The sequence below is a fragment of the Etheostoma spectabile genome, chromosome 7 (genome assembly GCF_008692095.1).
Source record: "Etheostoma spectabile isolate EspeVRDwgs_2016 chromosome 7, UIUC_Espe_1.0, whole genome shotgun sequence".
Taxonomy (NCBI): domain Eukaryota; kingdom Metazoa; phylum Chordata; class Actinopteri; order Perciformes; family Percidae; genus Etheostoma; species Etheostoma spectabile.
In genome coordinates, this window is record NC_045739.1 from 31665019 (window position 1) to 31681426 (window position 16408).

Below are 16408 nucleotides of genomic sequence, written 5' to 3' on the forward strand. Positions count from 1 at the left end.
TTCTCAACTCTGAATAAATACACTGAAAGAAAAGGGGAAATGGCATCAAAATGAGATTTAAAAGATATTTTGCTTATTTTTAGGTCCCTAAACAGTACCGACATGCCCTATGTACATTGGCACAGGTTTTGCTTGCTCGATATTCACTGGGAACTATGTGACCATTGTTCAAAGATCACCCCTGTTTGTGCAGTAGCATCTAGCTTATCTCACAGCGCCCTGCAGAGCATAGGAGCGCTGATAATGTACGCCCCCCCCGCTCCAAGCCACCATACCCCCCGCTTAACTCACGCTTCCCCATCACATGCTCTGGGGAAAAGAGCCAATCCAAACGTGCCACAACATTTTATGTAAAATAGATTTTCAAGACAATAGTCAAATAATCTATTTAATTTTTGAAAATGTAAAGGTGCTCTAAGCAATGTTGGGTGACGTTACTTCTTGTTGACGTTTAAAGTATTTTCAAACAAAACCAGACTAGCTTGCCCCCCCCTCTTCCTCATCCTGTCCCCTCCCCTTCCTTCTGTGCACTAACCCCCCCACACCCCCAAATCCTTCTTGACGGTTATTGGCGGAACACTGTGTGTGTCTTCGTGGTGCAGGTGGGCGCAGTTTGGTTTTTTTGCTGTCTACAGAGACCACGTTTTATTTTACAGTGGTTCTTTTTTTTTTTTACAGTGTGTTCAGGGGACAGGAGTAGCAGATAGTGAGTAGAGTTTTTACAGTGTGTTCAGGGGACAGGCAGCTAGGATAGTGAGATGTTTTTATTAGTGTGTTCAGGGGACAGGCAGCTAGCAGATAGGAGGAGATTGTTTACAGTGTGTTCAGGGGACAGGCAGCTAGCGATAGTGAGTAGATGTTTTTTACAGGTGTTCTGGGGACAGGCAGTAGCGGATAGTGAGTAGATGTTTTTTTACAGGGTTCCGGAGACAGGGCAGCTAGCAGATAGTGAGATGTTTTTTCAGTGTGTCAGGGGACAGGCAGCTAGAGATAGTGAGGAGATGTTTTTACAGTGTGTCAGGGGGACAGGCAGCTAGCAGATAGTGAGGAGAGTTTTTACAGTGTGTTCAGGGGAAGGCAGCTAGCAGATAGTGAGGAGAGTTTTTTACAGTGTGTTCAGGGGACAGGCAGCTAGCGGATAGGAGTAGATGTTTTTACAGTGTGTTCAGGGGGGCAGGCAGCTAGCAGATAGGAGGAGATGTTTTTTACAGTGTGTTCAGGGGACAGGCAGCTAGCAGATAGTGAGTAGATGTTTTTACAGTGTGGTCAGGGGACAGGCAGCTAGCGGATAGTGAGTAGATGTTTTTACAGTGGTTCAGGGGAAAAGGCAGCTAGCAGATATGAGGAGATGTTTTTTACAGTGTGTTCAGGGGACAGGCAGCTAGCAGATAGTGAGGAGATGTTTTTACAGTGTGTTCTGGAGAGAAGCAGCTAGGGAGATGTGAGGAGATGTTTTTTCAGTGGGGTTCAGGGCAGGGAGCTAGCAGTAGTGAGGAGATTTTTTAACGCGTGTTCAGGGAGACAGGGGAGCTAGTGATAGTGGGGATGTTTTTATAGGGTTCAGGAGAAGGCAGCTAGCAGATAGTGAGGAGATGTTTTTTACAGTGTGTTCAGGGGACAGGCAGTAGCAGATAGTGAGGAGTGTTTTTTACAGTGTGTTCAGGGGACAGGCAGTAGCAGATAGTGAGGAGATGTTTTTACAGGTGTTCAGGGGACAGGCAGCTAGGGATAGGAGTAGATGTTTTTTACAGTGTGTTCAGGGGAAGGCAGCTAGCGATAGTGAGGAGATGTTTTACAGTGTGTTCAGGGGGCGGCAGCTCGCAGATAGTGAGGAGATGTTTTTTCAGTGTGTTCAGGGGACAGGCGCTAGCAGATAGTGAGTAGTGTTTTTACAGGTGTTTGGGACAGGCAGCTAGCGGATAGTGAGTGAGGTTTTTTACAGTGTGTTCAGGAGACAGGCAGCTGCAGATAGGGAGAGTTTTTTACAGGGTGTTTAGGGGACAGGCAGCTAGCAGACCGTGAGGAGATGTTTTTACAGCGTGTTCAGGGAGGGCAGGCAGCTAGCAGTAGTGAGGAGAGTTTTCCCGTGTGTTTAGGGAAGGGAGCTAGCATAGTGAGGAGATGTTTTTACAGGTGTTCAGGGGACAGGCAGCTAGGGGATAGTGAGTAGATGTTTTTTACAGTGTGTTCAGGGGACAGGCAGCTAGCAGATAGTGAGGAGATGTTTTTTACAGTGTGTTCAGGGGACAGGCAGCTAGCAGATAGTGAGGAGATGTTTTTACAGTGTGTTCTGGAGAGAAGCAGCTAGCAGATAGTGAGGAGATGTTTTTACAGTGTGTTCTGGAGAGAAGCAGCTAGCAGATAGTGAGGAGATGTTTACTGTATGTGTACAACAAATGTTGTAGCCTAAAACATGCGCGACATCATTTAAAGAACCTTTAATGACTATTTGAAGATTCAAAAATCATTGCTCATTCCATTGTGTTTTGTCTGATCGCTGTATTTTTTTTTACAGCAACCCTTCCTTCACCAACGCCACAGCCTTAACACACTACCCACATTTCATTCCACCCTTCATTCTAACCCCAACCGGCCCGTCAGACGCCGCCTACCAAGAGCCTGGGTCTGGGTCTGGGTCTGTCCCAGGTTTCTGCCTAAAAGGAAGTTTTTCCTCTCCACTGTGGCCCTGTTGCTGCTCTGGAGGAAACTACTAGACCTGTTGGGTCCTTGTAAATTCTGCAGTGTGTTCTAGACCTGCTCTATCTGTAAAGTGTCTCCAGATAACTCTTGTTATGAATTGATACTATAAATAAAACTGAATTGAAAATTGAATTGAATTGAAATTTTAAGGAATGGAAGGATGTTTTTGCTGATTTGGTGACAGTCTACCGTGAAATTTTATTTAAAGATCGTTATGTGGTCCAGTGTGGTCTAGACCTGCTCTATCTGTAAAGTGTCTTGAGATAACTCTTGTAATGAATTGATACTATAAATTGAAATTAAAAATTGAATTGAATTGAATTGATGTCAGAGCCTTCTCTGAACCCTGGTTGGTGCTAGACCAACCGCGCTAATTAGTGAAATGTAACAAATGAATGTTTCATTCACTCCATCTTGCCACATCATAGGAAAGCACATTGCTATCGCCAGTGACAACTTAGTTTGGCTAATTGTCTGTGTAACATGAAGACAAGAAGACAAGTTAATGTTAGCTAACTTGCAGCAAAAGTCTCACATTCTGTACGAGATTTTGAAAAACATCATTAAATTAATTATCAAATAGTTGCAGAGGATCTTCTGTAAACTGAAAATCAACAAACGGTTCTATACACAGTTGGCATTCGTCATGTTAAACAAATTCTTCTCCTCCTCTCCCTTTTACCAGCATAGCTCTGTGGTGGCCCTGAAGACTCCCAGCTCCACCAGGGACACATTAACCAAGTCAGTCTGTAATCCCAAACACATGATGGCTGTGAAGAGGCGCTGACCTCATCTCACCTTGGAAAATCCCGACTGCACTCCGGATTCCTGAGTATTTCAAGGTAAAAGTGAAAGTTAATTTCTTTTTTACCGTAAAGGAGTACTATTATGTTTTTATCTATTTCCTGTCATATCTATGTTAGAATGCCAAATAATGAAGTAAACGCATTTAAAAGACATCCCCCTGAGCCACAATCTCAGATTCCTCACTTTCCTGAAAGCGGTTTAACCCTTGTGTTGTCTTCCCGTCAACCACGCAACTTTGTGTTTCTCTTGGTTGAAATTTCCGCATTTTGTTGTTCTTTTTCTACACTTTTCTCAACGTTTTTGTCAATTTTATTCCAATTTTTAGTTAACTTAAAAAAAAAAAAAAAATTGTCGCCTTTTCCTGCGTTTTTGATTTTCCGATTTTTTTGGATAACTTTTTCTGATTTTTTGGTCACTTTTTCAGCGTTTAAAAAAGAATGTTTTTGTTGATTTTTTTTCCTGCGTTTTTGTAGTTTTTTTTCAACATTTGTCACTTTTTTCAACGGCTCAAATTTGACCCGAGGACAACAGGAGGGTTTAATTTAATATTATTTATTTTTTTACTACTGGCTCCGAGCAGGTTTTCCATATATGGTCATCTGCTCTACTGCTGCAGTGTTGACGTGACATACCCTGTCACATGTACATGTGGGTACATGTTCATGCTGACACCAGCGATGCTGTAATCTTGGTTGCAGATGTTGTTTATTTATCCCCTAGAGTCCCATTCCTGCCGGAACGTGTTGTGTAGAATTTAGTTTAGAAGCCTGTAGAAAGTATGAGAAAAATAGTGTTTTTTGAACATTAAAGCAAGTAAACATGTCTAGCAGAAAGACTAAATACAAATATGAAACTGTATGTAATAAGTTTCCTTTAAACTGACCTTTTCTTTCTCTTTGAAACACCTAAAGGGATAGTTCAGACATTTTGAAGTTGACCTACAAATACCTTGTACTCAAGTACAGTACTTGTGTAAATTTACTCAGATACAGCCCATCTATTACAGTGCATATGACACACAATAAGTCCATTACCTTCATTATCCCATATGACCCAGTTACATGTTATAGGCTAGACAACAAGCTAAACAGATGCCACAGGGACACTGATCACCAGATATGAAATCATCAGTGTAAATCAGGCTCCCTGTGTCATTAGGAAAGAGAAAGAGTCCTCTTTTTGAGTCCTCTCTTACAGTCATCTGTTCAGATAATCTGCTGACAGACCTGTCACAACAACCAAAAAGATGGAGACTACTGATGTCTTTCCACACAAATTTAAATGTTTTAGTAACCTGTATGTCCCTTGTTGCATCAGTTATTGTTCAATATAGTTCAAAATTCAACAATAAGAGAATCACAAGACAATCCCGACTTTTGTGATACTCACACGGTTCATGTTGTAATAACTACATTTTGGGGAATTCCGAATTTAGTTTAGCGGTTCACCAGTTTAACAATGTCTTCTGTGGCTCCAGAGGAGCATCCTAAAGTCTGAGAACAGTCATCTGGGTTATCTAGGGTTGGGAGCCAGGGAGGTACCGATATTTAAGACTTCTCAGCCTCTGCCACTTTGTTTATGACAATTATTTCTCAATCTGGCAAGTTGCACAACTTTATAACATTACATCACTGGAGTACACCTGGAGTCTACAGCCATCCCAACAGAAGCTCTGTGAGGCTATAATGCTCATCCCCAAGAAATCCAAACCGTTTGGGTCAAAAATGTGTGTTTATATGCCCAGAGAGTGAGTAACAGTCTTTGTTAACCTACATCTGAAGGGTTTCTCATGTTGTAAGAAAGTGTTAAGAGATGTGCGTGGCAGTGTGTTTGTAGAAGGACGCTTTAAGCAGAATGGCCAACACATAAAGTCACTTGTGAGATTGGATGATATAAAGCTGGAGCAATGTCAGACACATGCAAAGTAGCACTAAATACAAGACACAGAAGAGGCAAAGTAGTGGAAGAAGTACTCAGATATTTTACGTTAGTAAAAGTAGTCATACCACAGTGTACAAATAATTGCATTCAAAAGTATTAGCATCAATAGCACCAGAGTAGCACAAGTAAATTACTCATTATGCAGAATGGTCCATTACAGTCATACAGGCTATATGATATTGTTGGATTATAAATATTGATTCATTAATGTGTACTTCCAGGCATTTAATCCATAATAATATATCATCATTTTTAGTGGATTTATATTTTGTATCAATAATTTCAATCTGAAAAGTAACTAAAGTGTCAAATAAATGTAGTGGAGTAAAAAGTGAAACACTGGGTTCTAGGATGTAGTGGAGTACAAATATAAAGCACCTCATCATTAAGTAGGCCTACAACTTAAGTAAAAGTAGCCTACTTGAGTAAATGTACTTTAGTTGGCTTTAGTTGATTGTTACAGGAGGGAGCAAAAAGGAGACAGGTTGTCCTTCCAGACTGTGAGACAGGTCCAACTCAGGTGAACACTGACTCACCATCTTGTCTCGACAGGATAGCGGTGAATTATGATAAGTCATGTTAACGCTTGTTGCGGTTGTTTGCGCGATTACTTCATTTCTGCCTGAGTTGTATTTCATGTTATGGCTCATACTCACCTAGCAAACCTGCGACAGGCACTTTGTCAGACACTCACTTCAGACAGGACGCACTGTGACACAGCAAATAACACATAATTAACGATTAATAAAGAGTCCAACTGTATGTATCCATCCGCCAGGTGGCTGTCGGTTAGCGCATTAATACCTGAACTAAACTGTGCTCTGAGATCAAAGGTGCGGGCGTATTGGTATCGGCGGGATTTCACACTTGTTAAGATAACACTTTATAGGCTATATCCAAAGCAGGTGTAGGCCTATTCAAGTGCCAAAGAAGCAGAAAAAATACAAGAACAACACATGTATCGACAAGGAGGCCTAGGTTAACTTAGAAAAAAAAGAAAAACTCACCATAGAGAACTCGAAACTGCTAGCCTATCTATCGTTACTATACACGTTGGGTAAGTGGGTGGCTGTAAGAGTTTTAAAATGTTTTAACTGCCGCTACCGCCCAAGCTAAAAATGTCAAGCGCTGATGCCCAAAGCCACTAATACCAGCTGAAATTTGATTGGCTGCTGGCTAAGTAGGCTATTCGTGTCGTCGTTAGTTAGCCTGTAGTATTTCTTTTGAAGAAGATACTTAACTGGTCACTACCATAGACTGTTAATATTAATATGAATTATAACATATTATAATTAATTAATATACAGTCTGTGGTCACCACCATGAACATGTGGATTATATTCTTCAGCACACATTCTGTAAAAGTGAATTACAGTGAATGTGTAGAGGTTAAACTGGACAAAAGTGCTAACTGCTAGCTAGCTTGTCAGAGAAGACGCCTTTTGCATAGGCCTATTCCTCAGAAGGAATAGTAGGCTACCACGAGAACAGGCTTCCAGGATGTCCAGCCTTTATCTGAGAAGGGAACCAAAAGATGGAGCAGCAGGCCCACGCCTAAAAGTGGAAAAACATTGCTATTTTCTAATTTTATGGTTTTGCATCTGTGCAAACGTAAGTTGTTGTCTCTACCTAACAACCCACTAGCTAAAAAGTTGAAATGTTACATTATAATAATGTACAGTACTTGAGTAAAAGTACTTAATTACCCCCCCCCCCCCCCCCACACACACACACACACTGCCTGTAGTGTAGTAGTTTGTGTACAAGCATAGAGTTTTAATATGAATATTTATTTATGAGTAGTAGCCTACCTTTCAAAATAAAAGTCTCCACCTAAACAATTTGAGTTAACAGTAACATCAAATATGACTACATTAGCATATGGAGTTACCAGTTGACAGTAATTCTTTGGACCAGCAAATACAAAATCATAAGTTGGGCCAATAGGTAGTATTGTGGCGATAGAATTAAAGTTTTTATACTAGGAGCAAATAATGTAGTGTTCCTTTTGTGCCACTAGATGGCAGATAACAGCAACTAAATGACTGACTGCATGCATCTATCCATCTATCTATCTATCTATCTATCTGTCTATCTGTCTATCTATCTATCTATCTATCTATCTATCTATCCATCTATCCATCTATCTATCTATATATCTATTTATCTATCACATGTTACATGCACTTATAGCTATATATCTTCCCCTAGCTCAGGATATTTTCGGATCAGACAATGAATGGCTTGTACGCCATGTCATTTCACATACCTGGCAACCTACTAACATACTTGTGTAAGTGAGGTCCACGTTTTGTCACTATATTTAGTCTCTGTTGCTCAGAAGAAGATATGAGACAATGCAGGAAACATTTTCAGAAGTATAATAACCTTACATAAGCTCTGGAGACATGAGGAGTAAGAAAAAAACATTTACAATCAATCAATTTTCCTCTTTTTTAAAAGGGGCATTCCACCACTGTTTCACATAAAGCACAGTTTGACACACACTTTAGACTGAAAGACAGGACATCTTGGATTCTGCTGCTTTGAATTGAACCTTTCTCTAATTTAATCGGTCTCTTGTGAGTCCCCCAACTTTATGGGATGGTGAAATAAAAGAAAAACATGCGAGAGGAAAAGAGATGTCATTGTCTCAAAATGCATGCATCTATAAACTATATAATAAAATGTATAGTGGCTTTAGAACTTTGTAGCCATTGTACAAGTAGTGAGACAACGAAATGCAGTTTGGCATCCAAGCAGAAGTACAAAAAGCAGTTAAGTGCAAAGTAACGTACATACAGAATGAACAGTAATATGTTTAGAAGAAATATAGATTGCAGAATAAACAGTATGTGACCTATAGACTATATGTGTTGCAGTAGGCAAAATGCAAGTATAAGTACAAGTCATAACAGTAAACATATAGAATAAACAGCTGGAGGTATGATATCAATACACTATAGATCAAATATATAGATTATAGACTGTAGTATAAATATGTATGGGTATGTAAGTGAATTTAGAAATACAGGTTGTTTTATATGTAATTTATAGCTCGTGCTATGAACAAAGAGAGTCTGAAGTTTTCATGTTATTTTTGTCTTACTGCAGAAAAGGACATACAAGCGCAGAGAGGAGAGACGAGGCGGGGACGGTTGGAGGTAAGACACCCGTAAGGAAGGACAGGCATTTGGCAGGACGGGTGTTAAACAAGCCTCAGAAGTCTTTCTGCATGTGTGAAGGGACGCACCCCCCAGAGTATTTACTGTACATCAGAGCGGTGGTTATAATTAGACTCTGACCTATAAATACTCAGCCAAATATTACCTTATCACTAGTCTTGGATTGCCAGACGTGTCTTCACAGCGCTGTATATGTCAGCTGATAACTAACGAGAAGTTGCAGTAAAGATATGTTTGACACAGTTATTATTATTACTTTTTCTTACATATTTTGTCCATCAGAGAGCACCAATGAGTTTATTATTCAGCAGTGCAATGTCCCACTCAGTACATCTCTTTGTCACCTACCAAACTCAAAGGATCCTTATCGGTTTGTTTTATGGGTTTTCTGTTAAAAAAGAATTATACTGAGATGTACACTTAAACCTAAACTTCCTCTCTGAACTTTGAAATATGGCAAAGTCATCTAAAAATAACATAATAGTGTGTTTTGTGAGGAAGTTAATATTGTGTGTACTCTGTTATACATTATGTGTGTTTGCGTAAGCATGCACAGTTGAGGACTTTGGAATGAAAGAGCAGAGTATAGGTATGTGAGTATAGGCAACCGACTTACATGGGGCCGGCAAGACCTGATGTTCCCATGTGGGAAAAGCCTGACGGAGGGGGGGGGGGGGTTACAGCTCCACCTCCGCTGTGATTGGAAGGGGGAAAACATGGGTGGAATTTGCACATGGCTTTAATTTGGAGTTTAGGGGTCACCGTCTTTAGAGTGCAGGAAACTCAATAAATGTCAGCACAGAGAGCGAAACAATAGGAAGACAGTCTGTCCCATGGTCTGATCTAGAGCAGTCTGGGATTGGTTAGGTGTACTGTTTTTGTGAATAATTGTGGCCTGGCTAAATCGCCTCTCATCTGGTTTGGATTTTATTTGATTTTCACTAAGTTGTTGCGTTGCTACGCTCACATATCTCGCTTGTCATGTGACTGTGGAAGTCTACATTGTGCTTGTTAAATGGTTGCAACACTTTTTTCATCATCTCTACAGCTGCTTCATTTATTTTATGCTCTTCGCCTTTATCAGATACAGTGGTGGGAGAAGTATTCAGATCCTTAATACCACACTGTGAAAATACCCCTCTAAGTAAAAGTCCTGCAAAATGTACATAAAGTATGAAAAGTCAAAGTGGTGATTGTGTAGTAACGTGTTCCCTGTCACTGTGTTCCTCTTCTGTCTGATGTTTCTGGATTAGTATTATTAATATTCCATGTGTATGTTGTATTAGACTGCTGTAGATGTTTCAGGTTGTGTTCATTTGAACTCCTTTATATACTGTTGCTAGTTTCTACAGCCATGCATCATATTCTATAAGATCATATGTTTGAAGCATTGCTGTCCTGTAAGAACCACGTATCTCTAAAAACCTTAAACTCTTCATGGTGTCAGAAAAACAGCTGTTTTCAGCTTTAAGACGATGCATTTTCCAGCAGATCCAGGAAGCTTTTGAAAGACTTTATTTAGATTAAGAAGGAGGAGAACTTTCTCGACACATAAAGGAGTACTTTGTCTTTCAGTTTCTCAATCACCAAATGTGGAGAAACATGGTTTTCACTGGAGACAAATGGTATGAAAAAAAACTCAGAGTTTCCTAATCTATCACAGCATGGACGTCACAACTTGTTGGAAACATTCGGAGATTACTCAATTTGTACAGACGCAAACAAACACTACACTTAGTTTTGTGTTGATATTTGTGTACTGTCAATTTCAGTACTTTCACAACAAATACACTGCAGCTGTACTGGGTGTGGACCAACACACAAAATGGAAAAAAGGTTGACATATTTGTCCCTTTTTCAGATTTTTTCTAAGTTTTCACTAACACCACCTTACTAGTTTTATACTTTTTGGAATTCATGGTCAATAACCCTCATTTATATAGAATTATACCTAATATTTGAGTTAAAAAAGCAGAAATTATGACTTATTTTCACTAACAGTTAAGATCAGAGGAACGTAAAGAGGAGTTTCATCATGAATGACAGTGATCAAATGTATTTGCAAAGAGCGTTGGAAGGACTCCAATCCATGTTTTGTGGTAATTTGGTTAAAAAGAAACCCATATTTCAGATATAGACATTTTTTTAAACCAGTCAAATTTGACCCGAGGACAACAGGAAGGTTAAAAAAGAAAGTGTGCCGTGACACAGTGGACTCTGCACACTGGCAGGTTTTTCATGGTCTCAAAGTTGTTTCAGGTTATGATAAAAGGGCAAACTATGGGGCGTTTTTCCCGGGGTGCAAAATGTCTGAGATCCTCTACTGGAGAGAAGCAGGAACGGACACAGAAACACTGTTTTCGCTCACAACATGCATCCCTAACACCCAAAACAAAATCTGGTTCTCATTCTCCGTTTTTCCTGAATATGTTCCCATCCCCATCCCCCTCACTCTTACTTTTTTCTCTTTTAATTTTTAATTTTCCAGCTGATCCAGGGGGCTTTTTAAAGACTTTATTTAGCGTAAGAGGGAGGAGAACTTTTTTCAAAACATAAAGAAACACTTTGTCTTTCAGTTTATCAATTTCAAAATCACCAAATGTGGAGAAAAGTTGTTTTCACTGGACACGAATGGGATGACAAATTGTAATGTGAAAAGTAAGCTGTCAGATATATGTAGTGGAGTGAAAAGTACAATATAAAATGTGGTGGAGTAGAAGTATAAAGTAGCATCAAATGGAATTACCCAAGTAAAGTACAAGCACCGCAGATTTCTACTTTAGTTTAAATGCTCTTGACCAGCTGATCGTGACCTTCAGCAGGAAACAGGCGGTCATCAGGCTCAGACACATTATTGCCGTATTAATCATTGAACACCTCGCCAAGTCTCTCCATTCAGGCTTGGCCTGTCCAGATAATGTCATTTCACTCATGTGTCAAACAAAGGCTGTAAAAATAAAGTGTTTGAGGCCCAGCAGAGAGATATCTGCTCTATCCCCCCCCCCCTTTAACACTCAGCATTATCTCCCTCTCTTCCTTTTTCCTGCACACATGTACTGCTCTTACAGATTCCACTACAGGTCTTTACTGGTTAAATAAAGGTCAGATATTCTTTAACACATTACAACAATTACTTTCAAATCTTCCGATCTCTTGAAAGATTTCTTACAGGATGAATAACTGCCAAACTTAAAGTTAGAGAATGAACTACTTTGTGATTGAGCTTGCATTTCCATTATGTTCTACTCTTTTTTTATGAGCGGTCAGATACAAAACACATGAAACAAATAAAAAGAGGAATGCAGTGGTAATTGTGTTGTTGTGTTAAGTTCCCTGCCTTGTACGGTGCAGTGATGACAGTGTGTTTTCATGGCTGAATGAACAGAGTCCAGAAAGAGCTCGGGGAGTTTTTAGACCAAATCTCCCTGACCCACTCTCTCTTCTTTCCCTGTCTCTGCATGCTAAAACCAGTGGTTTAAAGCCCTGGTGGAATACTACTAACTACATTTCCTTAAGTTCTCTCCACAAGTACAAATTCAGGGTACCTTTACTTGAATATTTCCATTTCATGCTACTTTATACTTCTAATCAACTGTACATTTCAGATGCAAACATTGTACTTTTATTCCAATACATTTGTCTGAAAGCTACATACTTCTCAGAGCTTTTCCATTTGTTCATCCCCTTCCTGTCCAGTGAAAAACCACATATCTCTTATCTTGTTGATTTTGAATATTTCCGATGAACTGAAATATAAAGGTGTTTTTTTAAGAAGTATCATGTGCATGTGTGCAGGAAAAAGGAAGAGAGGGAGATAATGCTGAGTGTTAAAGGGGGGGGGGGGATAGAGCAGATATCTCTCTGCTGGGCCTCAAACACTTTATTTTTACAGCCTTTGTTTGACACATGAGTGAAATGACATTATCTGGACAGGCCAAGCCTGAATGGAGAGACTTGGCGAGGTGTTCAATGATTAATACGGCAATAATGTGTCTGAGCCTGATGACCGCCTGTTTCCTGCTGAAGGTCACGATCAGCTGGTCAAGAGCATACAGTATATACTCAAGGACAAATGTAATTGTACTTTACTTGAGTACTTCCCTTTTATGCTACTTCATACTTCTACCTAACTACATTTCAGCGGTAATGTTGTACATTTTACTCCACTAACTAACTTCAGTTACTTTTCAGACGACAGTTTTTCATCCTCTTCCCGTCCAGGGAAAACCCTGTTTCTCCACATTTGGGGATTTTGAAATTTAATGTTGGTGATAAACTGAAAGACCAAATGTTCCTTTATGTGTTGAGAAAGTTCTCCTCCTTCTTACAGTTTTTCCAGCTGCGTACACACAAAAACTACTAACAATTCTCTAGCCTAGAAATCTAGACACACCCTAGCGGCCAGGGTCAATCTAGCAACTCTCTGTTGGCTTGCGAGTTAGAAAAACAAAATTCTGTGACTGTGTCCTCCTACTTGAAAAGTAAGAAGGTTGGTATTGCTGCTTGTGAACAGCGATCTTTCGAATCAGCTTTATACATCAATCAGACTTTTTTCTGCACAAAGTGGATACAATACCACACTCTGGTCTTATAGAATTTGATGCATTGCTGTAGATTAAACTACCAACAGTATATAAAGGAAACATCTACAGCAGTAAAACACAACATAATAATAATAAATACTTTATTAATCCTGCAAGGGGAAATTACAGTGTTTTCACTCTGTTGTTGTTACAAACAGGCCTGAATTACAGGCACATGCTCAGTACCTCTACATGCACTAAATGGAGAGATGTCAGAGTGGGGGGGGGGGCTGCCCATGGAAAGGCGCCCCGAGCATTTGGGGGTTCGGTGCCTTGCTCAAGAGCACCTTGGAGGTGAACTGGCATCTCTCCAGCTGCCAGCCCACCAACATACTTTGGTCCGTATGGGGACTTGAACCAGCAACCCTCCGGTTCCCAACCCAACTCCCAGACAGAGCTGCTGCCCCCCCCCCCACATACACAAGAATGCAGCAGGAATATTAATCCAGAAACATCAGATAGAAGAGGAACACACTGACAGGGAACACTTTACTGCGCATTATACTTTTACTTTTCATAACTTATGTAGATTGTGCTGCTAATACTAATTTTCTGAATGTAGGACTTGCATATTACAGTGTAATATTTGTACATTAGCACATCTGAATACGTCTTCTACCACTGATTTTAACCCTTTTTCACAACAGAGATGTTGACTCTAAACAGCAGGAAAAGCACATAATGTGTACTTATATCATTAATAATGCAATGCAGCAATTAAGACAGTTATTAGTGACACCTGTCTTTGATAAGTCAAAATATCTATTGTGGGAAAAAAGTGCTTTATCTTCCCTCCACACTTTTTCCTACAAATCATGTGCAATAGTAGAGTAACAACACTGATTGGACAGAGTGTAACGCACGAAGAATAGGATACAAGGCATTTTATCAAGCTGCTCTTCTTCCGCAGTTTTGTTATTTCATAATCCAAAACAGGTTTAATGTCCCACTTTTTAAAATGTCATATAAACACCTTACCTCCCACATTTGTTAGCAGACCTCATTAAGGAGTAAAGCACAAGAGAACAATATGTAAACCTTTCTCAGGATGAGAGTGTGGGTGATGACACAAATGATTACCGGTGGATCCAATTGCATTTTAATTACATTTTACGTTCCTTAACCCAGGGTTCCCACGGTCATGGAAAACCTGAAAAATTCAGGGAAAGTCATGGATTTTTGTTGTTACATTGTTAACAGTAATCTTCTGTGGATAACCTTCCGCGTAACATTTTCTGTAGCTGTTGACATAACGTGTAATATGAGTCAATGTGTAACAACGCCTTGTTTACTCTCTTGTGCATGTCTTCATTTTCAAAAAAGGGTTTTATACAGTACAATAATTAACATTTGGAGTAAAGTATACTATACAGTAACCGTATGTGTGTGTTACACGTGAAACGGTCATTGGAATTTTATGATGGGTCCTTAGTCACGGAAAGGTTTTGAAATGTTGTCCATGAAAATGTGTGGGGACCCTGTTTACCACTCAACCATATTATATACCAATATTATATTTGCAGAAAGCACATGGTGATCATGTGGTTTGAGCGATGCAGGCCTCGACCCCAGACAGATTCAGCTCTAGTCTTAAATCTATTTTATATCTAGAAGCTGAAGGACAAGGTCGAGGGGAAAGGTGGACAGTGACAGACAGAGAAAATGTGGGTAAAAGTTAAATAGGACAAAAGTTACGAGGATGGAGAAGACCTGTAGAAAAAAAGTGAGGGAAGCCAAAGAGTTCAACAGTAGATCAACAGCTCAATACTGGCAATTTAACCTCTTTCCAGGCAACATGGCCTTAAAAACTCAGAGTTCCTAATCTATCACAGCATGGACGTCACAACTTGTTGGAAACATTCAGAGATTACTCAATTTGTAGAGACGCAAACAAACACCACACTTAGTTTTGTGTTGATATTTGTGTACCTGTGATTTTTCTAGGTGAAATGATGAGTCTAAACCCTTAGAGCGCATTTTGTCAATCTAGTACTATTGCATGCTTAGTCTGTAGTCCATAGGGTTAACTTCCACAGTCATTCAGTGGTGGACGAAGTACAAATGTCTTTTAATTTCGTAAAATGTAGCAACACCGCTCTGTAAAAATGCAATTCTGTGGTTGATGACCAAATGCCTACAGACTGAACCCAGGCCATTGATTGCAAAGGAAAATGGCCGGAGGAAATGGTTAACATCACACCTGCTAAATCGTCACTTTGAGAACGCAAGCATACTATTCTAGTGGTTCTTAAAGGTTTAGGGGGTGAGCTGTCAGTTTCAGTAATTGAACAAATGCACTTATGAATACCACACAAACACACACAGACAGACACACACAGACACACACACACGCACACACACACACCACACACACACAAACACACACACACACACACACACACTGGAAGATAATTCAAGAGACCTTAAAATAAAACGAAGAGAGAGATCTTATCAGTGTGTGTCTGTTACTTTAATAAGAACACAAGTGTGCCGTGACACAGTGGACTCTGCACACTGGCAGGTTTTTTATGGTCTCAAAGTTGTTTCAGGTTATGATAAAAGGGCAAACTATGGGGCTGTGTTTCTCGGGGTGCTAACATGTCTGAGATCCTCTACTGGAGAGAAGCAGGAACGGACACAGAAACACTGTTTTCGCTCACAACATGCATCCCTAACACCCAAAACAAAATCTGGTTCTCATTCTCAGTTTTTCCTGAAAATGTTCCCATCTGCCTCACCCTTACTTTTTTTCTCTTTTAAGCACCCCCACCCCCTCATGTCTTTGTTTTTCTCCCCCCCTCGGGGATTAAGCAATATAACGGGAGTGTGTATCCTCCCTTTCCTCCCCCATCCAGCTGTTTATTGTCAGTGAGCCCTGTGGACAGACAGAGACTTCCATTTGGCAAATGTGTCCCGGACGACCTGCTTGTTGCAGGCTTTGAGGCCAGATAAATATTAGTAACCTAAACCTATCGCCTTGTGGGAGACAGTCCAACGGGAGCTCCTCAGAGCTGAACAGTGGTGGAGTGGAACTAAGTACAATTACTCAAGCACCAAGTTTGAGTTTTATTGTTCTGTATTTTTACAAATGTTTATCATGTAAATCCCTTCGTGACTTTTTTACCATCACTTGTACTTGAGTCTTTTCTTTTCATGCCTCTTTATCCATTCACTTTTTGCTTCCTTTCAGTT

General features: G+C 40.0%; 1 long non-coding RNA gene across 1 annotated transcript; it reads right to left on the bottom strand.

Moving 5' to 3' along the window:
- Window positions 1–3298: 3298 nt before the first annotated feature.
- LOC116693300 (uncharacterized) lies at window positions 3299–6578 on the bottom strand. The gene is made up of 4 exons (XR_004332885.1): window positions 6456–6578; window positions 6105–6157; window positions 4140–4274; window positions 3299–3528 (listed from the first exon to the last, which is right to left on the bottom strand). It is a non-coding gene; the product is annotated as an uncharacterized LOC116693300 (long non-coding RNA).
- Between the last annotated feature and the right edge of the window lie 9830 nt (window positions 6579–16408).